This window comes from Tamandua tetradactyla, chromosome 24 (assembly GCF_023851605.1).
Source record: "Tamandua tetradactyla isolate mTamTet1 chromosome 24, mTamTet1.pri, whole genome shotgun sequence".
NCBI classification, from domain to species: Eukaryota; Metazoa; Chordata; class Mammalia; order Pilosa; family Myrmecophagidae; genus Tamandua; species Tamandua tetradactyla.
The window spans coordinates 31644539-31668426 of NC_135350.1; the positions used below are offsets into that span (position 1 = coordinate 31644539).

At 34.4% G+C, this 23888-nt stretch overlaps 1 protein-coding gene and 1 pseudogene across 11 annotated transcripts in view; both read right to left on the bottom strand.

The window, feature by feature from the left end:
* PDLIM5 (PDZ and LIM domain 5) overlaps positions 1-23888 on the bottom strand; it is a 241396-nt gene that overhangs the window by 112085 nt on the left and 105423 nt on the right. The window lies entirely within an intron of this gene.
* Positions 1114-22184, bottom strand: LOC143668240 (macrophage immunometabolism regulator-like; annotated as a pseudogene).

A 23888-nucleotide genomic window follows, 5' to 3' on the forward strand; every position in this document is an offset into this window, starting at 1 on the left:
GTACACTGGGCACTTCTAACAACATAAAAATAAATTTGTTAAAAAGAACACGATGTTTAATAGTCACTAGGTTTCCAAACTTAGAATAAAATACATACATCCCATGGCTGAAAACAAATCCCTTAGTTTTTTCCAGGTTTTAGTTTTTATTTAAAGAATATTTTCTAAAAAGCCCAAGAATGATTTTCATTACTTTTGGAATGAAAGTTTTCTCTTATTCTAATGAGAAAACACAGAATAATCAAGTCTTAACATACCTTATGGATTGTTCTACAAAGATACTGCTTGGAATTTTGAGTTCACAAAAAAATTCTAAACTCTGAAATTTAAGTCTGTTTGCTCTGCCTTTAAAGTTACACAAATGCAATGGCATGCCCTTTTTCCTGCCTGCTTTAACACATTTAATCATAAATTCAAAATTCCAAGCAGTGCTTTTATAGAATTTTCATTCTATAAAGTATGCTAGAGCATACAATTTAAGCAATGTTAACTTTGAACGCTTCTGCTAAAATCATCTTAGGTTTAGTATGTTATTTTGCTTTTAAGAGTAAAGAGAAATCTTTACTGTTAAAGAGCTCCATATTAAAAACTCTTAAACTTTTCCTTATTAAAAACATTTGGGGGCCGGGCCACGGTGGTTCTGGCCATGCCAGAGACTGGGGTTCGATTCCTGGTGCCTGCCCATACAAATAAATAAATAAATACATTAAACTTGGAAAAAAATTTTTAGCACAGTATAAAACCTACAACTATATTTATATAGTATAAAATCTACAACCATATTAGTTTTACTAATAACTATATTAGTTATATAGTAAAAGATCAGTATGTACTTGTTAAAGAGTACTTGAAAACGATTGCTTTTTTCTTGCTTTGCTTTGTATATATTTTTGTATAATTAAAAACGTTTAAAAAAACATGAATATGTTATACAAATCTTAATTTAAGTGTAATTACATACATTTATGACTGATATTATGGATCAGCAAATTTGGAATACAAGATGAATAAAAAGTAAAAAATGAGCAGCAATAGTACTTCACTTAAAACAATGTTACTAATTATCAAAAACAGAATAGAAAGATATACTGTCTTTTTTTTTAAATGTGTAAAGATTTCAAAAATGTTAACTTGCAATGCTTGTGAGATTACTTTTACATGTTGCTGGAAGAAAATAATTGAACATTTAGAAAAAGCCTTCAAGAATGCTCATGCCCTTTGACATAATAACTTCTAGAAATCTGTTATGAGGAAAAACCTGAAATATGGGAAAGACTTTATACACAAAGACACTGCACTATAGTATAACTTACAATACTGAAAAGTTGGAAACAACCTATTAAATATACAACCATAAAGAAATGGTTACAATACAACCACACAATGAAACATTATATAGAGTTAATATCATTATTAGAAAAAATTGTGAACAGCATGATAAAATGCTTACTTTATGATGTCAAATGAAAAAAGGAAGATATGAAATAACATATATATCAGGATTAGTACACAGAAAAAAAATGGGTGGAAACACACCATTTTAATAGAGATTCTCTTAATACTATTTATCTTCTCTTATATGCAGATTTCCCATATTTTATACAACATACCTGTATTACTTTCTAATAAAAAGGAAGATATTTTATAAAGCATGTTTCCTAGAAAACTACTTCCAAAAAAAACAAAAGGGTTCCACCATTGTCAAATATCTCTTTGATGGTTTGAAGCTGCATATACCCCAGAAAAGCATGCTCTTAAAGCTAATCCATTCCAATGCTAGGAGGATCTTTTCTCTTTTTTTTAAAAAGCATTTTTATTGAGATATTTTAACATACCATACAATCTATCAAAAGTATACATCTCAATGGTTCACATTATCATCACATAATTGTGTATTCATCACCGTGGTTATTTTCAGGATATTTGCATTACTTCAGAAAAAGAAAAACCCTAACTTCCCACTCCCTCTTACTGACCACTAGTATTACAATCTACCCAATTTTAAGGTTTACAATATAGGTAGGTTAACTAAGATAGTGTAGTGTGTGTGTGTGTGTGTGTGTGTGTATATATATATTTAAATATATATATTTCTATATATTTTTATATTTTTATATATTTTATATATATAAAATCAGTGGAACAAAACAAAAACATCCAGATGTAGAGCCATACAAACATTAGGCAACTGACTTCTCCTGTTTTTTTTTTTTTTGCAATATAGTTATACAATAATTATCAAAGATTAGGGCTACTGGATTATAGTTCAACAACTTCAGGTACTTCTTTTTGGCTATTCTAAAACACTAGACTCTAAAAAGAAATATCTATACAATGAGTCAGTAATCAGTCATTTGTTAAATCTTAATTTCGCATTATACCTCCTCCCTCTCATTTGATCTCTCAATCTGCAGAGATATTTGGGCAATGATCATTTTAATTTCTTCATGCTGGAAAGGGGTGTTGACCTTCTGGGTAGTGGAATGAATCTGGTTGTTGTTCTTGGAGAGATGGTACCTCTGGGTTCCAGGACTTTTCTGGCCTAGTTCAATCTGGAGGCCTTAAGTTTCTGAGAAAATAAACTTACTAAGAAAAACTTTTATAGAGACTTAGATAGAGCTCAAGGTACTTGCTAGGGTTTTCAGGAATGCCCAATACCCATGGTTGGGGCATGGCACACTGTGGTAGCTTGAAATATCTGGCTAAAGCTTGCTTGCATAAGAATAGCCCCCCAGAATGACGTCTTGACTCTATTTGAAATCTTAGACGCCGAAACTTTATTTTGTTCCATTTCTTTACCCCCTTTTGGTCATTCTCAATCGCACGATGCCAGGGCCAGGCTCATCCCTTTGAGTCATATATCACACTGCAGGGAGACTTATACCTATGTGCCACATAGGCGGGCACATAGTTTATTTGCAGAGTTGGCTGAGAGAGAGGCCATATCTGAGGAACAAGAGGTTCTTTGGGGGTTATTCTCAGGTACAATTATATGTAGGCTTAAATTCTCCTTTGCAGAAATTAGTTTCATAAGGACAGGCCCCAAGATCAAGGACTTGATTTATTAAATTGGGAGTCCCTAATGCTTGAAAGGATATCAGGGATTCCTGAGGTAGGGAGGTTTAATACTTCCACATTTTTCCCCAGTCCCTCAAGGAGACTTTGTACATACTTTAAAATTTTCTGTCCAAAATATTCTGAGATGTATTGGGGTATTACATTAACCTGTACAGAATAACAACACCCCATTTCCTATTCTAGGTTCCAGGTGAGTACTACCTTAATTTGAGATGTGACCCACTTCACTCAGGGTGAATCTTAGTCCTCTTACTGGAGTCCTTCATAAGAGGATAAAAGAGAGAAACACACACAAAAAAAGCCCCAGAGAAGTTGAGAGAGGAAGCCACTGAAGTCAGAAGCTGGAAGCAATGGGAAGGGAGAGATCAGCAAGATGTCCCCATGTGCCTGGCCAGGTGACAGAGAAGCCTAGGGCTGCTGACAGTCAGTCTTTGGAGAGAAAGCATTACTTGATGATGCCTTGATTTGGATGTTTTCACAGCCTAAGAACTATAAGAATAAGCTCTTTTTTCTTATTCCCATTATAAAAGCCATCCCATTTCTGGTATATTATATTTCATCAGCTTTAGCAAACTAAAGCAATATCTGAAACACATGAAGTTAAACTTATATAAGCATCTAACCTCAGGACATCTCAAAGACTTTAATTTCCTAAAGAAGAAAATATTGCAGACTATAACCCATACTCCTCTGAAGGAGAACACTTTATTTTTCAAGACTGGAGTTAGGAGGGAAAAAACCTTCTAAGAAATGCCATTATAAAGAAACATTTAAAGAAAAAGTAAATCTCTGTAAAGTCTGACAATGTTTACTTAATCAAGTCCCCTACAGTGGCTACAATTAAGGAAAACATAACTCTCAAAATTCTTGAAAACTCTGCTATATAGAATATCCCTCACACTAGCACTTTCTTGACTTTTATATTTAATAAAATATTTTAAAACTGTTAGCATAATATAATCAAAGTTTAAGGAGGGAAATCCTATTTCCTTAAATAGATAATGGCATATGTACTTCCTATATCTCCTGAGAGAAAATCCTAGCATTTGAATACAGAAAATAATTTCTCAAAATTACAATTTCTATAGTTGTCTTTCTTTTCTTTAGAAAAAGATTATATCGAACATTTGCTCTTTTATCTTCAAAATGTCACAACTACGAGTAAATGAATAATTTTTAAAGGATGTTTAAACAAATAGTTTTTAAAACTGAAGTACAATTATAAAAATTACTCCTATATTTTTCTCTTCAAATCCTGGCAAATATACAACAGGATAATATATATCCCTTTCAAGTACAGTGATCATCACAATTCACTTTTGTGTAGGGTGTGAGTCTCAAACCAGCAGAGATCCTGGCACTGGCTTAATGCCAGGGGCTCAACAATTTGCTTATTGTTCTTTCTTCCCTTAGTATGAAGCCATATACTTGAGTAAGTCATGATGGTGAGACACCAGTGCCTTAACCCAGTCTATCCTCACTCACAGATTTCAAATAACAAAGTCATCAGTGTGGCTAGAACAATCTTTTTTGAAAGTTGATTGATTTTTGTAAGAGTAGTATCCAAAATAAAATTCCCTGATGCATTACAACCAATTTCAAAACTTCTGGCTTAAGAGTTGAAAGTTCTAAATTATAATGGATTGATTTAAAACTAGAGTTGAGATGCCCTGGATTAGAATAATGTACAAGAAAAGTAATGCCACAAATAAGCAACAGTTCTATCAAGGGTCAGATTTAAAAGAACCAAGCAAAATTTCATCTTATGGGCACCCAATGAGTGGTGTTATATTTAAATCATACTTTTAACTAATTAATGGATTCTTCTAATACTGCTTTACTAAATGACATATTTTTTAGTTAAGAAAGCAACCAATGAATGTTCATATTGGTGTTTAAAATGAGGAAATAAGCAACACAGCTAGATAAACATTACTCATATTACACATTATTTCTTGGTGATTCCTTCAACCATATATCTAACATATTTAATTTATAAATAATCACACAGAAAGGAGGAGGATTTTTGCTTTATCCTCTGTGAGATAAGTTATATCTAAGTTTCCCACAGCATAGCCATCTTTGGGCCCTATGACCTCAAGACCCATAAACACTAGGGTACATCATTAATCACTTTAATTGCAAAGTTGTCAATTTACAATAACAAAGCATATCAAGAGGGTTAAAAGTGAGTGCTCTGGTATGCAGAAAGGTGTCTCTCTAAACAGCTTCCCTATACTTTATTTAACTTTCAGTCAATTTTCCCAAAATCTCAAATATCCAACATTTAAGGCAATGCATCAGTCATTTTTTTCCAAATGATTTTAGATATACAGATATTTCCTATAAACAAAAGTACAAAATATTTATCAGCATATTATAACATCTTCCTTATAAAAGATTATACTCACCACATACACATGCACTCATATACATTCTCTCACTTTTTCTTTCTCTCTCACCCTTTGCACTTCTCTATCTTACTACTGGAAAGAATAAATACAACAATAAGCAAAACCTGGTACAGCCTTTTTTTAAAGTGGGAGAAAGAAGGAAATAGGACAGATGTAGAATTGCTCTACCCCATCTGAGTACCTGGGATTCCCCTGGGCTAGTATTTGGCCTTAAAGTGGGTATGCTATAACAAATCCAGAATAGGTAGTTATCGCTTGATTATTACTTTCCCTAAGCAATGATGAATGCTTTTGCTGTAATGATCCTTTTCAGGGGGACCTAGCAGTTGATGAAGTTTGAGAAGAAATTTTTGAAAACCATCTATACATCAAGCCATAGAGCTGATTCTGAAGAAGGAAGAATCAGCTCTATGGCTTTTGGAACTTTGTAATAGGTAAAATATTTTAATGGAGTCAGCAAAAAATAAGTCAATAAATAAGATAATGTCACCTAGTGATAAATGCTTTTAAGAACAGAAGAGGGTAATACGTCAGAGTGTGAGTACCAGGTCAGTACTCACATATGTATATGTCAGGTCCTCTACCACATACCTATACACTTTTACAGAGCCTCCCTGAGCCACATGGTTACACTATTTTCAAGGGGAAAAAGGAGGGAGAGGGGAGCATTAACCTAAATTTAAAAGGATAAATAATTCCCATTATATAAATAATAAGAGCATCAATATCAGTTTTACAACTACCATTTAATGGGGTTTTACTATGAGCTCAACACTAAATTAGTTAAGGACCTAATATATAATACATTGTTTTCAGAAACAAAGCTTAGAAATGTTAAATAACTTGGCTCACTGTTAAGTTTAATGTTAATGTCCACATTTTTCCCCCTCTAATATACCCTTCTCACAAAGCAGGAGCCAACAAACAGTAGAGCCTTAATAAATATTTCTTCTAATGGTATGCTGCTGTATTTTCTATGGTTGAAGCTCATCAATACAATGCTAATAATTAAGATCTTCAGAAATACAACTGGATAAATGATAAATATGTGTGTGTGTGTGTGTGTGTGTGTGTGTGTGTGCGCACGCGCACGCACATGGTCTAGGAATCGTACCTGGGTCTCCTGCATGAAAGGTGAGCATTCAACCACTGAACCACCCATGCACCCAATAAATGGATAAATTTAAATAACTAGTTATTGTTGAAGTTTTATATATCATTTGACACTCCTTACCTGAGATTAACCTTTCATCTGTCTATCAATTATTTACCAAAACTGAGACACTGTTTTAGAATTTTGTAATAGGTAAAATATTTTAATGGAGTCAGCAAATAATAAGTCAATAAATAAGATAATGTCACCTAGTGATAAATGCTTTTAAGAACAGAAGAGGGTAATACGTCAGAGTGTGAGTACCAGGTCAGTACTCACATATGTATATGTCGGATCCTCTACCACATACCTATACACTATATCTTTCATTTAAATTTCATAAAAAGCTGCTAACATAGGTGTTAGACTAATTTTATAGATAAGAAACTGAAACACAAAGAGGTGATACGGCTTTACCAAGTTATCTATCCAGTTTGGAGTGGGAAATTAGTTGCCATCCAAAGTCTGCTCCAAAAATCTTGCTTTTAAGCACTAATCAGATTGCTTCCAATTCTAAAATCAGAATAGACCCAATTAAAAAAAAAAAGGTTTCTAGCAATACCTTTTTACCCAACCCCTCATTGCTGAGGTGGCCACTTTGTAGCAAGGATACTTGGTCAACATGGGTACATATTAAAAAGAAGTTCACTCTATAAGATCACCAGAATCTAAAACAGTGTCATGGAAAAAAAAGAATCAAATTTCATTCTACTCAGTATCCAAGGAAAAAAAAGTTCAGAACAAAAATTAACTGCTGGCACACCCAAAATTAATTTAGTGATATTCCAGGTACATTGATTTGGCCTAGTCAAAGCTTAAATCTTCTTCTAGAGTATTGCAACGGAGACGCAAAACTTAAATTTGTTATCTATAGGTATATTTATTAAAAATATTCATATATATTACAAGAACAAGTGTTTTATATATTCTATAATTTATTTCTAAACATCTTTCTTGAAAATATTTTCAAATTATGTGCAAATTTTCTTTCTCTACATTTTTTCCATAATTAGATATTTGTCATGGTAAAAAAGTTTTATCTGTCCATAGTGACTCATGTCCATACTCAAAGTAACCTGAAGACATTTAAAGAAAAAATGAATTTTACTAACTAGCATTTATAAAACAATTTCTAACAAAAATAACGTTGAAAAAATTATATAATATTTTAGGTGTACTCAAGGACAAATAAAAGGATTTCAAAGTTTGGGATAATTCACTCTTACTATGGGTAAAATTTCAGTATAATGAAAAATACCATTTCAATAAAGGGTGTTTCTATAAAGAATTTATTTATATGCCCCATCATTGAGAAATGGGAAACTTTATTTGAAAAGAGCCATATGGTAAATATTTTAGACTTAGCAGACCATACAGTCTCCTATGTTTTTTTGCATGGGCAGGCACTAGGAATCAAATCCGGGTCTCCGGTACGGCAGGCAAGAACTCTGCCTGCTGAGCCACCGTGCCTGCCCCATACAGTCTCTTTTACAACTACTCAGAGCTGCCATTGTAGAGCTAAAGAAGCCACAGACATCTGTAAACTAATGACCATGACTGTATTCCAATAAAACTTTATTTATAAAAGAGAACAGTAGGGTGGATTTGGTCTATGAGCCATAGTTTGTTAAATTCTTGTTTAGATCTTTCTTTTTTTTAAATAACAATTCTAAAATACAATCCTGCACAACCATATTCTCTTGGACTCCAAGCTTTGTAATCATTCCATATAATTAAATCCCCCTGATTACAATTAGTTTGGTCACGACAGGTATAAGATGAGAGACGAGCTTCTCATTACTCTTCTTTTTCCTGTTGTTGCAGGACTATCCTCCCACTCCTCTTACTTCTTCTACTGCAAACTTCCACACTGCTTGCAAATGAGTGATCTATCTAAACTTCCAAGCCACCTACTGAAACAGAATTCAAACTACCCACCGGTACTGAAGCTGATGGAAGGGACAGGTTTGGTGTTATAGGATTAAGGATAATTAGCAATATTTTAAACTGCTACTCAGCACCTCAGTTCATTTGCTAATACATGATAAATGCTTCTCAAAACCTCTCTTATCTGCTTCTATATACTAGAAATAGAACCATTATTTTTAAAAAATTCATAAAAGAACAAGTAAAATAATGTATCATGCATTCCATAAGAGAAGTGGCTAGTAAGTATAACTGTCTTCCATTCCTATTCTTTGCCATCCAAACTACACTTCATTTCATGTCAGGCATAAACTGTTAATACATTTAGAGCTGATATAAACAAGTAATCTATAACTGAGTTGCATTTTCTGAAAACCTACTAGGTTTTATAGCTTCCTTTGGCTACATGGCAATTAATTCTACTTAATCTATCTTCCCTTCTAGCCCTAATGAGGAAGAGTTAAAAAAAATTCTTAATGTAGTACTTCATTATTAATATCAAAGCAATAGAATTTGCAGAGCAAATAATCTGCCTGTGAACAATTAAGAGTTCCACTTACACATTTTCTGGCTCTTTTCTGGGCCTGTTAAAATACCTTTAAAACAAATGTGGTTAAAATCCACATTAGGAGAGGAGGAATCAACAGCAAACCATATGAGTGACTAGATTTTCACAGACTTCTAACAGTGCATGCAAAATTAATGGCTTCAAGAAAACATTGATAAGGGTCCGATGCTGGGGAGCAGGTTAAAAGTAGAATGAACAGGCACTATACATAACCTAAAGTTTTTTCCTATTTATGTTTTTCTCCCTTTTGGGAAAAACTCAGCACCTTGAAAAAACTCTATCTTAGATTTTCAGGCCTTTTCCTAAACTCTTCCCAAAAGAATAGGTCAACTCAAACTTGAATTTGTTGCAAGTCTAAGTTATCCACACAAAAAATTAACCACTCTCCAATTTCCTTGCTGGTACAACGAGGATAGTAAGATCTGTGTTGCAGAATTGCATCAAGGAGGGAATGAGGTCATATATGTATCACACCTAGAAAAGTGCTTGGCACACTTCTAGTAAACAGTGAAAGTCTTCCTAGTCCCTATGTAGAAGATATGACCCTGAAGTTCTGGAAATTATTCTCTGTCTCTGATTATGTATTACTATAATAAAACCAGGTTTTCAGCCAGGATAATTTTCAAGAAAAATCTGAGATTAACTAGAGACATTCAAGAAAAGATCATATATTGAGTACCTACCAAATGCCAACAACTTCACAAGCCCCATTACATAAATTATCTAATCTGTTCTCCTTGAGAAAGTAGTTACTGTTCTCATTTTAAAGATAGGAAACAGAAGCTCAAATGAGTTAAGTAATTTGACCACAATTTAGAATCTGTAAGTGGTAGAACCAGGACTTGAATCCAGGTCCTCTAGGAGTTTATATGCAGCTCAAATACTCTGCCTTGTAAGTATAATATTAAATAAAGTGAAAGGCACAAAAATAATTGTTTTTGATGTATTAATTTCAAACAGTGAAAACTATACACTTTCTATTAGCTAATAACTATTAATTTTCAATCACAGTTATTTATAGAATGCCATCTTTGGCTTAATTCAGGTAAACACAAAAACCACTCATTGTAATAGGCATATATATGTATATAGGTAGCTATATAGAAATATATAGAGATATACAGAGATAATGTATGTAGCTCTCTATTGAGAGTGCACATTTTAGAGCTTGTTATATATATGTGTATGTATATATATATATGAGTTTAGGTTCTTCAGAAAATGTCCCCTTTAAAGCTTAATAAACAGATGTAAAACAAAGAAACATTTCGCTTATTCTTTTTTTATTTTCCCAGAAAATAAAAATTTTCTTTCCCATAGCAACAGGAAATCTCTAACAACTTCATTTTCAACCAGAATGGGAAATGCTGTGTCTCACTTCCACTACATGCTCTGGAGGTTTCCTAATGAATGCTATATTGGGTATCTGTTCAAAACAGCAATCAGCTTCTGAGAATAGTAGTCATGCAGATCCTGAGATACCACATCACATGACTTCTTATGGGTATGTGTCAAGAACTTCATTTTTATACCTCTTCTTCTTCCTCCCAGTCTTAAGAAAATAAACTAGTATCATGATTCCCATTAAAAGCAACAATGGTGATATGTTACCAACAATCCACAATGAATTAGACTACAGGAATGGTATGTGCCCAGAGCAGTCTCTGTTGTAGGAACTGGGGGTGACAGTAATGAATAAAACAAGGTCCTTACTTTGAAGGTGCTTTACATTCTACTTGGGAAAGTCAAACCACAAACAAATAAGCAAAATGTGTCACATGGTAATAAGTTCTATGGAGTATAATAAAACAAGACAGGGACAGTAGCTTCCTATTTATATAATGGGTCAGAGAAGGTCTCTATAACAAGATAAAATCTGAGCATAATAAACCTGAAGTTAAGAATTCCAGGCAGACCAAATAGTAAGTGCAAAGTTCCTGAGGCAGGAGTGTGCCAAGCAGGTTAAAATGAGAGTGAAAACTGGTGAGACCAGTGAAAGATGACACCAAAGAGACAGCAGGGGGCAGGAACATAAAGTACTTATATAAATCTTAACATTGAGCAATAAATCAACCTGTATATAATAAGCCTACTTACTTAACTAAGAGAAGGGGAAGGGAGAGGGACTAAAACTTGTCTCAAATCTTAACTATACCAAGATGAATAAAATACAAGTGGAAAAAATCATTTAATTTGTTCTCCACACTTTTAAAGTGTGAGATATGGTCTTTGAGGTTTGCCTTTATATGTATCCAGTCCTATGATAATATTGGAGACAAAATTTTGTCACTAACTTTTTCCACACATACTTATTCTATTCTTGTATAGGCTAAACACATTAAATTGAAAACTGTTTTTGTGTATATTTTGAAGTATTTCAATAAAATTCAAGGGAATAAGTATTTCAACATTCAACACAGCTTTATTAGGAAAACAAAGTTGTTCTATGTTTTGTGGAGAGTACATGAAATGAAAATTTCCATTCTTTATCATCTACTTTTTAAATATATTTTTAATAAATAATTTTGGGAAAGTTTAGATTATTAAAAAATCTGAAGGTAACTCAAGAGTCAAGGAATTAGAATGAATGACTAATGTGACTATTTTAGCCACAGATAGGCCAGTTTATCCTTATTAAATAACTTCAATATAAGTCCTTAATATCAAATTCATCAGTTATGAAGCAGAATCTTGTCCAACATCCTCACTCCTGAATCTTCTTAAAATAGTCTGAAGTATTTAAAGTGAAAAAAAAAAATTCTATACGTGAAACTTTAAATCCAGTTAGATTTTCAAATATTTGTGATTTTTTTAAAGTTCTAATATTATTTGTGATTAATTTCACATTTGTACCATCACACAGAAAGGACTGGTAGTCATTCAACAGTTTCTTTTATTTATTAAGGATAAGTTTTTATTATAAAAGCAGATGGTTAATATTTCTGATTGATAAATTTAAAATATTTCTGATTGCAAATTTAAGCTAAATTAGAGTTTAATCTTTTCCAATATTAACAAAGTTTTAGTAACTTTGTGTGTGTGTGTGTGTGTGTGTGTTTGTATCACCCTTTTATTTCAGTTAGAAATAATACAGTTCCACAGGGTAAATCATCAATAAATAATGGTGTTTAATCATTAAACGTAAAAATTCCAACTCTTTGGCATCTGACAGTATTCTATTTCTTGTCAAACTAATGACGGTATAGATATAGTTCATCTTAGCGATCATTTGTCGATACAATATGTTACAAAGGTGCAATTTACTTTAAAATATACAACAGTTGGAAATTTCCAGCCCACCAAGAAATCTGGTCAACTCAGTAAGATATGGGCCAATTTTCCTAAGTCTTTTGCACATGGTTCACACCTCAGTGGAAGTATCATAAATGTTGATTAAGAGTTCCTAGGGTTTTCTAAGTCTTATTCTGCTCTAAACAGAGTTTGCTATTCATTCTGGTTGAAGAAAAGTCACAACTGCACCAGGAATGACCCACTCATTAATTAAAAGGTTTTCCTATTTTATAAGCAAGATTGCTAACACCTAAGAAACAGCTCCCAAAACGAAAATTTAAAAAAACAGTTCTATGTTGCCAGAAATGCCAATTCAGTAATAAATTGCACCTTCAAGAGTCAAAAAGAAGAAGAAAAGAAATCGAAAGTTTCACAAAAGGCAAGTTACATTTTTTTTCCAAAATATATTCAAGAATAGTTGAGCTGTATTTGTTACTAAAGCCAGGGCATTATTTCTTTAGCAACAAATTAAACCAGTGCAACTGACATAAATTAAGTAATCCAGGATTAACCCATTAAAACTGTAGAAGCACTTTAGGCTCTACACTAATCCTAGAAATTGGAATTTCTATGAGTGCTTGTACTGCACAGAACTATAATGGGAATAAATGACCCAGTGCCATGCTGAATGTTATCACTTCATACTTCGTTTAAGCATTCGATAGTAGAAATCATGAGTTCACTTATTAAAGTTTCATTTAGTTACAGAACATTCAGATGCAAACAGTATTATGCCTACAGTTCACAATTAAGGAATCCTTTCCCTCTTAAAGTTCCAGATGAATTTTAAATTAGAAAATAAGCACTAAGGAAACATTTTCAACTTACGAAGACTTCCTATTGGAAACTTTTGGGAAAAGCTTCCCCCTGCCCATTGTAAAATAAATACTTTGTATCCAAAATTTAATTTTATTGACACACTTTAATGATGCTATAAAGAAATATTTTACAACCATAGAGGAGATCAGTAACTTTCCATACGGAAATAAAAAATCCATTGCTCAATCATATCATTGAGGCAAGTGAAGAAAGATTATTCTCTTTGTCAATCTGAAATGCTAGGTTTTTTTTTCAGTGCAAAACAGTTATAAAACATTTAAACTCAATATTTAAAAATAAAAAGTGGTTCAATTTAGCAATGTTCAAGTTCTCAATTTCATAAATCAAATCATTACATACATTTTATAATAAAATACAGAGATTAAAGAAGTACTTGAGTACTTAAATTTTTAATGAATCAGACCATGTCAGCAACAACCAAGCAGGTAACATTCCCGATTTAAGTAACACAATCGTAAAGATGACACTATTGTACCAAACCCTTTTATTTCCTAGCTAAGAAGCTATACAAACTAATGGTCAACATTCGGTTTTCTTTGCGTGGCGTGCTCTAGAATGATTTTCCCCCAAGTACCTGTGATTTCATTCCTGTCTTCAAAAATTTCGATCCAACCAATTTTTGCGTTCCAGGAACACTTAGCTGATATAACCATCCCTAATGTGAAGAGTCATGTACAGAGTGCAACAGTGGACATTTCCGCCAAGTGTCAGCTGACCTAAACTAGTTTAAACTCTTTGCAAGTGGCTCATGTGTTATTTCTGGCGAATACGCGGTCCCCTCTGAGGGTTAAGTGTTGAAGCTGGTACTGTAGCACTTCTGTGTCAGCTGGCTCCTTGATGTTCATTTTATCTAGATTGAGGTAGTCCAGGGATTTGGAGTGAGCCCTCTTCCCTTTGAGAAGACAAAGAGGCAGAGGCCCATGGAGGGCCTTGTAAGGTTCATACGGTAATGATCTAGTACACTTGTCTCCTGAGCTGGGCATCCGCCGTCGCCGCCTGCCATTGACAGCTGGAATCTCATGGCTGGTAGTACCTGCTTCTGGTTTTATACAAGCGGGAGGAGCGTGCGAGTCCTGCATCCAGCTGCTTAGAGCGCAAGGAAGGCACGGCTTCTCCCTTGCCCTCCTGGCCTCCTGTGCACTTCTGGGCTAACTTCAGGAGTTCCTCCCCAGTCGTGAAGCCGACCAGATAGTTGGAGTCCATGTGGAGGATCTGGTAGCCTGACACAGTCCGACGCATGGGCGAGCAGGGTGTGCTGGAGCAGCGGGGCTTCTCCGCCTCTGCCTTTCCCGGGGAGCTTGCCTCGGCCACGGGCAAGGGCAGGGTGGTCACGCTACTTCTGGACTCTCCATTAATATCTACTTCCATTTTAGGCACCAGGCTGCACGCTCCAGATTAAATCCCAGAAGATGTCAGTGTACAATTTCCAAAGAGTCCCAAGGGAACACAGGCATAATAATTTTTCTGCTCTACTCCAGATACGGTGGCCCAGAGCTCCTCCGCCTGCGCCGTGCCCGGGCCCGCGAAGCCAGACACAAGGGCAGGAGAGGCGCAGGGCGGCGGCGCGGGGGTCCGGGCAGAGGCCGCCAGGCTAACGTCCAGGAGGGGTGCCCTCTCCTCTCCTCTCCCACCGCGCTCAGCGCCGGCTACCGCCCGGCGTAATCCTAGTAATTTTTTTACGAAAGGTTCATATAAAACATAAATATATTTTCTATTCTAATGCCTTTGTCATCTGAAACTTCTGCAACTCATGATGTCTATTTTTCCGAAAGATAAGCTCATTATCCTGAAAGAATAAATGTACTTTCACTTTACCACTGTTTGAGTCTAATGTACTAGGAAATTACCTAGAATAGTGCTTCTTAACAGTACAGAGCGTGCAAAATATGTGACTCATTATGAAAGTTCAACAATACTTAAACTGGTCTACACTTGCTCAATAGGGTAAATGTTTGAAAATTATGGCAATATCAAATTGCTTCAAAAGTTTCTAAATGATTATTCTCAATTTCTGTACTTAAGTCATTACAGACCAGTAACCAACAGTTCACAAATGGTTACCAGTATAGGGACAACAAATTGAATAGCATTGACCCAACCATTGTTTTCAACTTTTATCATATTATACAAGCAAAAATATATTTTATAACATGAACTACCTGGTAAAAGTACAAACCTTTAAAAATATACAGGCACACAAAAGACTCTTGTGTAACCATCAAAATATATTCTATTCTAGTCCATTTCATTTGCAAAACAAAAAAGGCAGAGAAGGTGTTGATCCTGATCTGGTAAACTGAATGCATGAGCCTCAGTTTGATAAGCACTAATCTTTTTGTTTTTTCCAAATAGGAATACATTTAATGAAAAAATGTGCAAGACCTCTACACTTTCAAATAATTGCTGATTGAAAAGAAAAGTCCAAATAAATTAAAAGATCTAGAGGTTATATTCATGGATTCAAAGACTCAACATTATAAAAATAGCAGTTCTCAAACTGACCAATAGACTCACTTTACACCCACTCTTAATCTCACTATGTATTTTTAAAAAATACTTTTATTGGGAAATTGTCACAATGGTGTACACCCAATGATTCACAATATCACATAGTTGTGTATTCATCACCATGAAAATTTTTAGAACATGTGCATCACTCCAGAAAAAGAAATAAAAAGAAAAATCTCACACATTCCATAACCCTTATCCCTCTCTCTCATCGATCACTAGTATATCAATCTACCCAATTTATGTTACCCCTTTCCTCCTCTATTACTTATTTATTTTTTGTCCTTATTTTTTTACTCATCTGTCCATACCCTGGATAAAAGGAGCATCAGACACAAGGTTTTCACAATCACACAGACACACTGAAAAAGCTGTATCATTATACATTCATCTTCAAGAATCAAGGCTACTGGAACACAGCTCAACAGTTTCAGGTACTTCCCTCCAGCCACTCCAATACAACATAAACAAAAAAGGGACATCTATATAATGCATAAGAATAACCTCCAGGATAACCTCTCGACCCTATCTGAAATCTCTGAGTCACTGAGACTTTATGTCATCTCATGTCTCTCTTTCTCCTTTGGTCAAGAAGGCCTTCTCAATCCCATGATTCTGGGTCCTGACTCAGCCCAGGAGTTCTGTCTCACGTTGCCAGGGAGATTTACACCCCTGGGAGACATGACCCACATGGGGAGAAGGGCAGTGAGTTCACTTGTCAACTTGGGTTAGAGAGAGAGCCACATCTGAGCAATAAAAGAAGTTCTCTGGGGTGACTCTTAGGTGTAATTATAAGTAGCCTTAGTTTATCCTTTGCAGGAGTCTCATAAGGGTGAAACCTGAGATCAAAGGCTCAGCGTACTGATTTGGTTGTCCCCACTGCATGTGTGAATATCAGAAACTCCCCCAAATGGGGAAGTGATAACACTAATCTTGTCTTGAAGACAGATTGCTCAGAAAGGTCTGAGTCTCTACTAGGGCACATAATAACATTGTTGGGATGAATCATGTCCCCTACAAAAGGTATGATCAATCCCAAACCCTCGTTCTAGGGATGGTAACCCATATGTAAATAGGACCTTTGAAGATATTATTAGTTAAGGTGTGCCCAAACTGAATGAAGGTGGACCTTAATGCAATCTCGTGTTAGTCCTTATAAACAAAGGAATCTGAACACGGAAAGAGAAGCAAAAGAGTAGCCAGAAGCTGGAAGTCAATGGAATCTGGAAGAGAAAGTAGTAGACATCACTATGTGCATGGCCATGTGACAGAAAAGCCAAGGACCACATGTTGCCAGCAGCCACTTCCAGAATGCCAGTTTTCAGGGAGAAAGTATCGCCTTGCTAATGCCTAGATTCTGGACTTCTCCTGGTCTCAAAACAACGAGCCTACAAATTCCCACCATGTAAGCCAACCCACTGCATGGTGTGTTAGTCAAGGTTCTCTAGAGAAACAGAACCAACAAAAGAGATCTGTAAATATGAGATTTATAAAGGTGTTTCATCACACAACCGTGGGAATGTAAGAGTCTAAAATCCATGGGCAGGGTGTGAAGCTGGTGGCTCCGATGAAGGCTATGGATCAACTCCACAGGGGAGGCTCACTGGCTGAAGAAACAGTGAGTCTCTCTTTCTTAAAAACCTCCAACTGAATGGATCATCTCATTGTAGGGGCACACCTTAGTTGATCACAGATGCAATCAACTGACTGATGACTTCATCAGCCTCCTGGTTTATCAACCAGTCTTGAAATATCCTTGCAGCAATGGTCAGGCCAGTGTTTGCCTGACTTAACAACTGGGCATAATTATTTGGCCAAACTTATACCAGAACCTAATCATCATATATGGTATTTCATTTTAGCAACAAAAAACTGAAACAAACACAATGCCTGAGACACACAGTAGTCACATAACAAATGCTCACTTAATTGTTTTGAAACAGCCCATCTGTAAAACAGTATCAAACTAGTTTTAACTTTTAAAAAGTATTCACATCCAATATCACCAAGGGGTGATACAAACAAACAAAACAAGAATAATTAACACAAGGTCTGGCTAGGAAGTGTTTGTAAAGCTCAATCTTGCCAAGTGCACTTCTGGCAGAACTATCATCACTGAGAACAAAATGAACGCTGACCATAGATAGCTTTGTCTTGGTCCATCAATGACATCCTCTAGCAAGTACTTATAAAACAAAACTAGATTGCAGAATTTTTCCTAGTTGATAACGTGTGAAAATTTAGAGAAGGTAAATGTTAATTCCTAATACTTAAGACAAATAATATGCCATTTTGAGGAGCATTTTCATGGGGAGAGGGTCCATAGCCTTTTTTAGATTTCCAGAAGAATCTGAGCCCTCCCAGAGAATAAGAGCCAGTGTTTAAGAAAAAAGACACAATGTTGCTGTGATCTTAAAACAACTGCTTACAATAGGTGAAAAAGCATTTAAGTATCTTGCATCAAAGTTCTTGATTCCTTTCAAGATAACAGTGATTCTTTTCTTGCAACACTATTTTGATTTTTAATTCTGTCTGCTCTTCTAAAATGTTCTTGCTGATTTCTGACACCAAGATTTTAATTCAGAGAACTTTCTTTTAATTAGCATTATCTAACAGAAATGGCCTGTCCAGTGGTGATGTCCAGGCAGGAGCAGAATCCTTTTCTTAAGGGTCCTGTATAGGGAAGGCTGGACCAACTGAACCACAAGATCACCTCAAGCTCAAGGGAACACAAATGGCTTTTATGAGAGGAGGGAAACGATTTAACATTAAAAACAATATAGTTTTGTGACGGCCACACCACCAGTTTCATTTTAGTAAACATTAGTTCATGACTGACTTAATAATGGGGAAGTATTAGGGTAATGGGAAATGGGAAAAACAACCCATTTCTAAATCATCCATTATACACCAAATCCCCAAGAACCCCAGAGTGAGACAGAATACAGTCAGCTTCTAAACAGTTATTTGAACTAGCAACAATCTAGGGCTTGGTAATGGCTACATTTATTTCTGAAAAGTTAGATGGAGAAGAAAACAGTAGGTGTTGAATTAACAAGGTGAATCCGATGTTTCTCTGTTTCTGAATTCCCCTTCGGGGTTTTACTGAATCCAAGGTATAAGGAAAACACCTACGCTCACCACAGCATGGAATTATGTGCCATTTGCCTTTTGAGGTAATGTCTGGGGGACAGTTTCGGCCTCTGATGCCTCTGCAATGATCACAGTCATTGGTGACTGAGTTAACATAGATAAGAAACTATCACAGACTGGCCAGAGAACATGCTCTGCTACCAATTACCATAGAGCCCACTACAGAAATGCTTTCAACTATTTAGAGTTCTAGCAACAACAACAAAAAATAATGATGACACAAACAGCTAAAGCCACAAACATCAAAAAAGCGTGTCATTATGTAATCAACTTATTTTCTCCTTTTTACTTTGCATCAATAGTTATAACCCAAAGGCCCAGTCATATATGGCAATAAAATAATAATTACAGATTAAGGTAGAAGCTGTGTTCATGGACCACACCAAAGACTGTGGGTTAGCCACAAACTTCAATTAATGTTGGCATTCTTACTTAAGGAACATTAAACTTATATTATAAACCTTTGTTTCTGTTTTGACCTACACAACATCGAAGAGTTTGGCCTTGTTTTCTACTGTCTGTCACATAAAATGGCAATTAAACATCTCATTGATTTCCTGTTTTCTAGAGAAATCCATCCCAAGCAAACACTGAATATACTTATGCATGGCTGTTCTTATGAAAACAAGATGTGGCATGATATTCACTGCTCTTCATGTTGAATTACATACCTTCCACGAGTTCTGAAAAAGAAACCAGCAGTTAAATGTGCCGCAATATTGGCGAGCATTGTAAGATATCAGCGATTTGTGGAGGTAGGAGCTTTGTAAAAATAGTACTGGATAGATGAAGCCCAGATAATTACAACTTTCCATTCCAAATTTACCAAGAATATATTCATTGTAACCTAAAAAATTTATTTACCCTATTTTAAATGAAGACCAACACTAAGAAAATTAGGTCAGTTTCTGAAATTTGATAAAATTCTCAGTAAATTTTTAAGAAATCAAAGAACCACAGAGATCTTGACCAGGTCATGAAAAATGACTTTATGCAATATCACATCAAGATCAAAATAAATTATTTTTTATTTTTTTAGGTTTCATGATAGAAAACAATTAACTTACTTGGTCTATTGTCAAACCATCACAATTTCCTACAACTCTAATCAAAATTTCTCATTCTATAATACAAATTTATCTTCTTTAGTTTACAAAAAATATACTGAGAGCATAAAAATCTACAGATAGATTCAACTTTATCATTGCTACAGCTGAAATGCTCTAGACAAAAAAATTTCATCATAACTACCTATAGAATTGAGCCAATACATGGTTTTTATTAACACAATCATCAAGATCAACAACCACTTATATGATTAGATTTGCATTAATTTTTTTACTACCCCCTGAAAAAGACCACAACAATTCACTTTACAGAAAGATTTAACAGAGACCTGATTTATTTATGATTTCACCTAGAATAAAAGTTAAGCAACAAATCAAATCTGAAAGTCCCAATTTTTATTTCCCAAACTAGGTTAGTATTATAATCCTTCTTACATTTGAATTTTTAAAAATCCTATATATAAAATAAATAAAAGCACCATCATCTCCAATTGAAGCACAAGTACAAGCAGAAAATTCAAGACTGCACACCACTGCCTCATGGTACAACCACCCTAGGGCACTTTAGAATAGAGTTGGATTTAATTGAATGCTCTCATATATAGACAGGAAAACTGAAAGATAAGTCATTTGACTATATTTTGTTGCCCTTCTACTAATCCTGAAATGCTAGCCTTTTCTGTAATTCAGTTTTCTCATTCAAAAACCGATTATAATTCCAACCCTGTTTACCTTACCATTGCAAAAAGAGAGCATACTATCCAGAAAATAAAAACATGAATTTTATTTGGAGCCAAGCAAGATTTAAGTCTCAATACCTCCTCCACAATATAAAGTTAGTCCAAGTTAATTAACTTCTCTGAATTGGCATCATCTGTAAAATAGGTATAAACTCCTCTAATGGGTTCTTTTGAAGATTAAATGATGCAATACATGTAAATTATCTAGCACTATTCTGAGACATTGTAGTTGACTGATAAAACAAACTAGAAATTGTAATAGTACTTCCCCAAACTTTCACTTAACATTTTATCATCATATGATACTTCCATGAGCAAATTCATTATTAACAGCACATCTGTTAGTGGCACTACTCTGGCACTTCTGGAAAAATTTATAAATTTATAAAGGTAATGTTAAAAGCAGACAGAAAAACAATTAAATAAATATATAAATGATTTAAAGAAGCAAAAGGAGTCTTCACACTAGTATTTGATTCTATGAAATCACAATTCTATATAACATTTGCTAAGGAGAAAACATTTGACAGACTCACACTGGAGAGTAAATTTCTCTTCTTTGGATTACTGTATATCACCAAAAGCATTTTATATATTATGAAAATAAATTTTGAAAAATAATGAGGAAACGCACTCACAACAATTTGATGTTACTCTGTTCCTTAAAACTGCATGTGCTATTATACTACATACATTTGTCGAAGTTAAAATCAAATAATTGTGTGATTATATATCAACTATCTTTTTACTTTAATAGCTAGTATAGCAGTTTCATAATGGCAGGTACCATTTCTATCTTGTTCATATCTGTATCCTTGAAGCATGTGTTGAAAGAATGAGTAAAAGCTGTGTGTTTACACATATGTACGTATGTGTGTATGTATACAGGTAGGTATGTAGGTATGTATGTATGTATACACAGAAATAAATACAAATATAAATAAAAATGACTAGAAGTGTATACTAAAATATATTTGCTTCCTCTAGGTGGTATGAGTTTCTTTTTTTCTGCATTTTTCCAAATGTTCTTCAATAAGCAGGTAATCGTTCTACAAACAGAAAGTAGTACGCTAAACATTTTTTTTTTAAGAGAAAAGTATTGAATAAAAGAACAGATTGAGAGGCTACCCTGGAGGTCATTCTTACACAAGCTTCAGTAAGTCATTGCTACCTATCATAATTTGCCAAACTCCAACTGGTAGGATTTTCTACCAATCCTATAAGAACATCTAGGGCATTATATAAGATTTTACAAAGGTCCCATGTACTAGGGTAACTTTCCAGAAACCTACAACCTCCAGATGGATCCCTGAACCAGATAAGTCCTGAAATCTACAGGGGCCAGTCTCTCCAGAAGATCAACTAGTTCTATCCCCCTATCCATATTATCGACAACCTTTTCAACATGAAAAAGTTAGAATGGGCATAACCCAAATATCCCTGAAGAGTGGGAGAAAGATCAAAGGTGATGGTGGAGTTATACAGAGAAGGCAGGGTTTAACAAATGAATATGATTGTGGAATCACTATACTGATATTTCTTTTAGACTCAAGTACCTTAGAGCAGTTAAAAGTAAAAACCTAAAATTTTTAGAATTGTAACCCACCAAACTCTGAATTCTGTTCTACAACTAATTGTTATGATGTGCTTTGAAATTTATTGCTTTTTTGTATATGTGTTATTTTTTCACAAAAAAAGAAAAGTTGATTGTGATGATAAATTTACAGCTATATGATGACATTGTGAACCTCTGACTGCATACTTTGGATGATTATATGGTGTGTGAATACCTAATATATATCAATAAAAAATAATAATAATAAATAAAAAGGCATTTGGGGAAAAAAGATAACAGAACATGGAAAATTATAGCACTAATATGGAAAGCTACTTAAACTCAAATGCTTTTGTAATCTCTTGATGGAAGACAGCCTCTAAAAGGGATTATAATATGTACTCAAGAAAATGGATAGCAAAGAAAAGCAATTAACTAGTTTTAAATAATAAAATGATGAAAACAGTATAAAGTCAACAAAAGATGAGAAGTCCTATAACAAAAAGAAGAAGAAGAATGTCTGATTTCTAGCAGAGATTTTTGTGACAAAGCCATTTGTAAAACAGTATTATCTGCAGTAATAGTCCTGTGGAACAATATTAATAAATATATTGAGAATGTGAAAAAAGAGGTTTTTTGAACAAATTTTTAGAAAAGTGTTCACATTTTCCCATAAATTACTGAACCTATTCTTCCTTCAATGCCATGTCTATGTATATATAAACTCCCTGTGGGAAGTTGCATTTCTTTATATGTATAGAACTGGATTTCACAATGCAGATACTAAACGCAACAAATGAAAATTGCATGGTTTCTAATATAACCATTGTAACATTCTCTTTTTCTCTGCTGCTTTCTCAAAGAATGGGTGGTGCTCAAGAGCCAAAAGATGGAGAACTCTGCAATTCAACATGGGGAGATGGGTTGCATGGCCACCCACATGGCATACTAAGCTAATCCATACTGAATGAATGGAGCAGTGGCTCCTACTCTCTGAGATGTTGCGGACTTCGAATTATGATACACTGACTTCACCCATGCCCAGGCCCCTTGAAATCCCACAGAAATCTCTCTACCTTTGTTTTAATTTCACCATTCAATCTTTCATTTTAATAACACCAATTAATAATTGGAAAAATTCATTAAAAACGTGGAAGCTTAAGGACTTAATTTATGCTAAGAAAAAATGTTGTGAATAGCTATAGAGGGTAAAGTGTTTTGCATTAAAATAAAAATAGCACTTTAAGATGTTAAATATGCAGCATTAACTATGTGAAGTTCATTTTTTCTCTGTATTCATGTATCATAAGCTCATCATTCTGTTTGACATCAAAAGTACACGAATTAAAAAAAAAGAGGTTACGGCAACTAAGTGATGATACTGTGAATTACTGATTATGTATGTTGTTTTATTTTGTTTATTTTTTTAATAATAAATAAATTTTAAAAAAAGAGGTTAAAAAAAAGTATACGAATTTATGCAAACTCAAAGAATAGTTGTCTGTGCATTATCTCCTAACAGCAACACTGCTTTCTGATATATCTAAGATTCATTTATAAACACGAGACTGTTTGGTTATTAACAGCTTGTAATA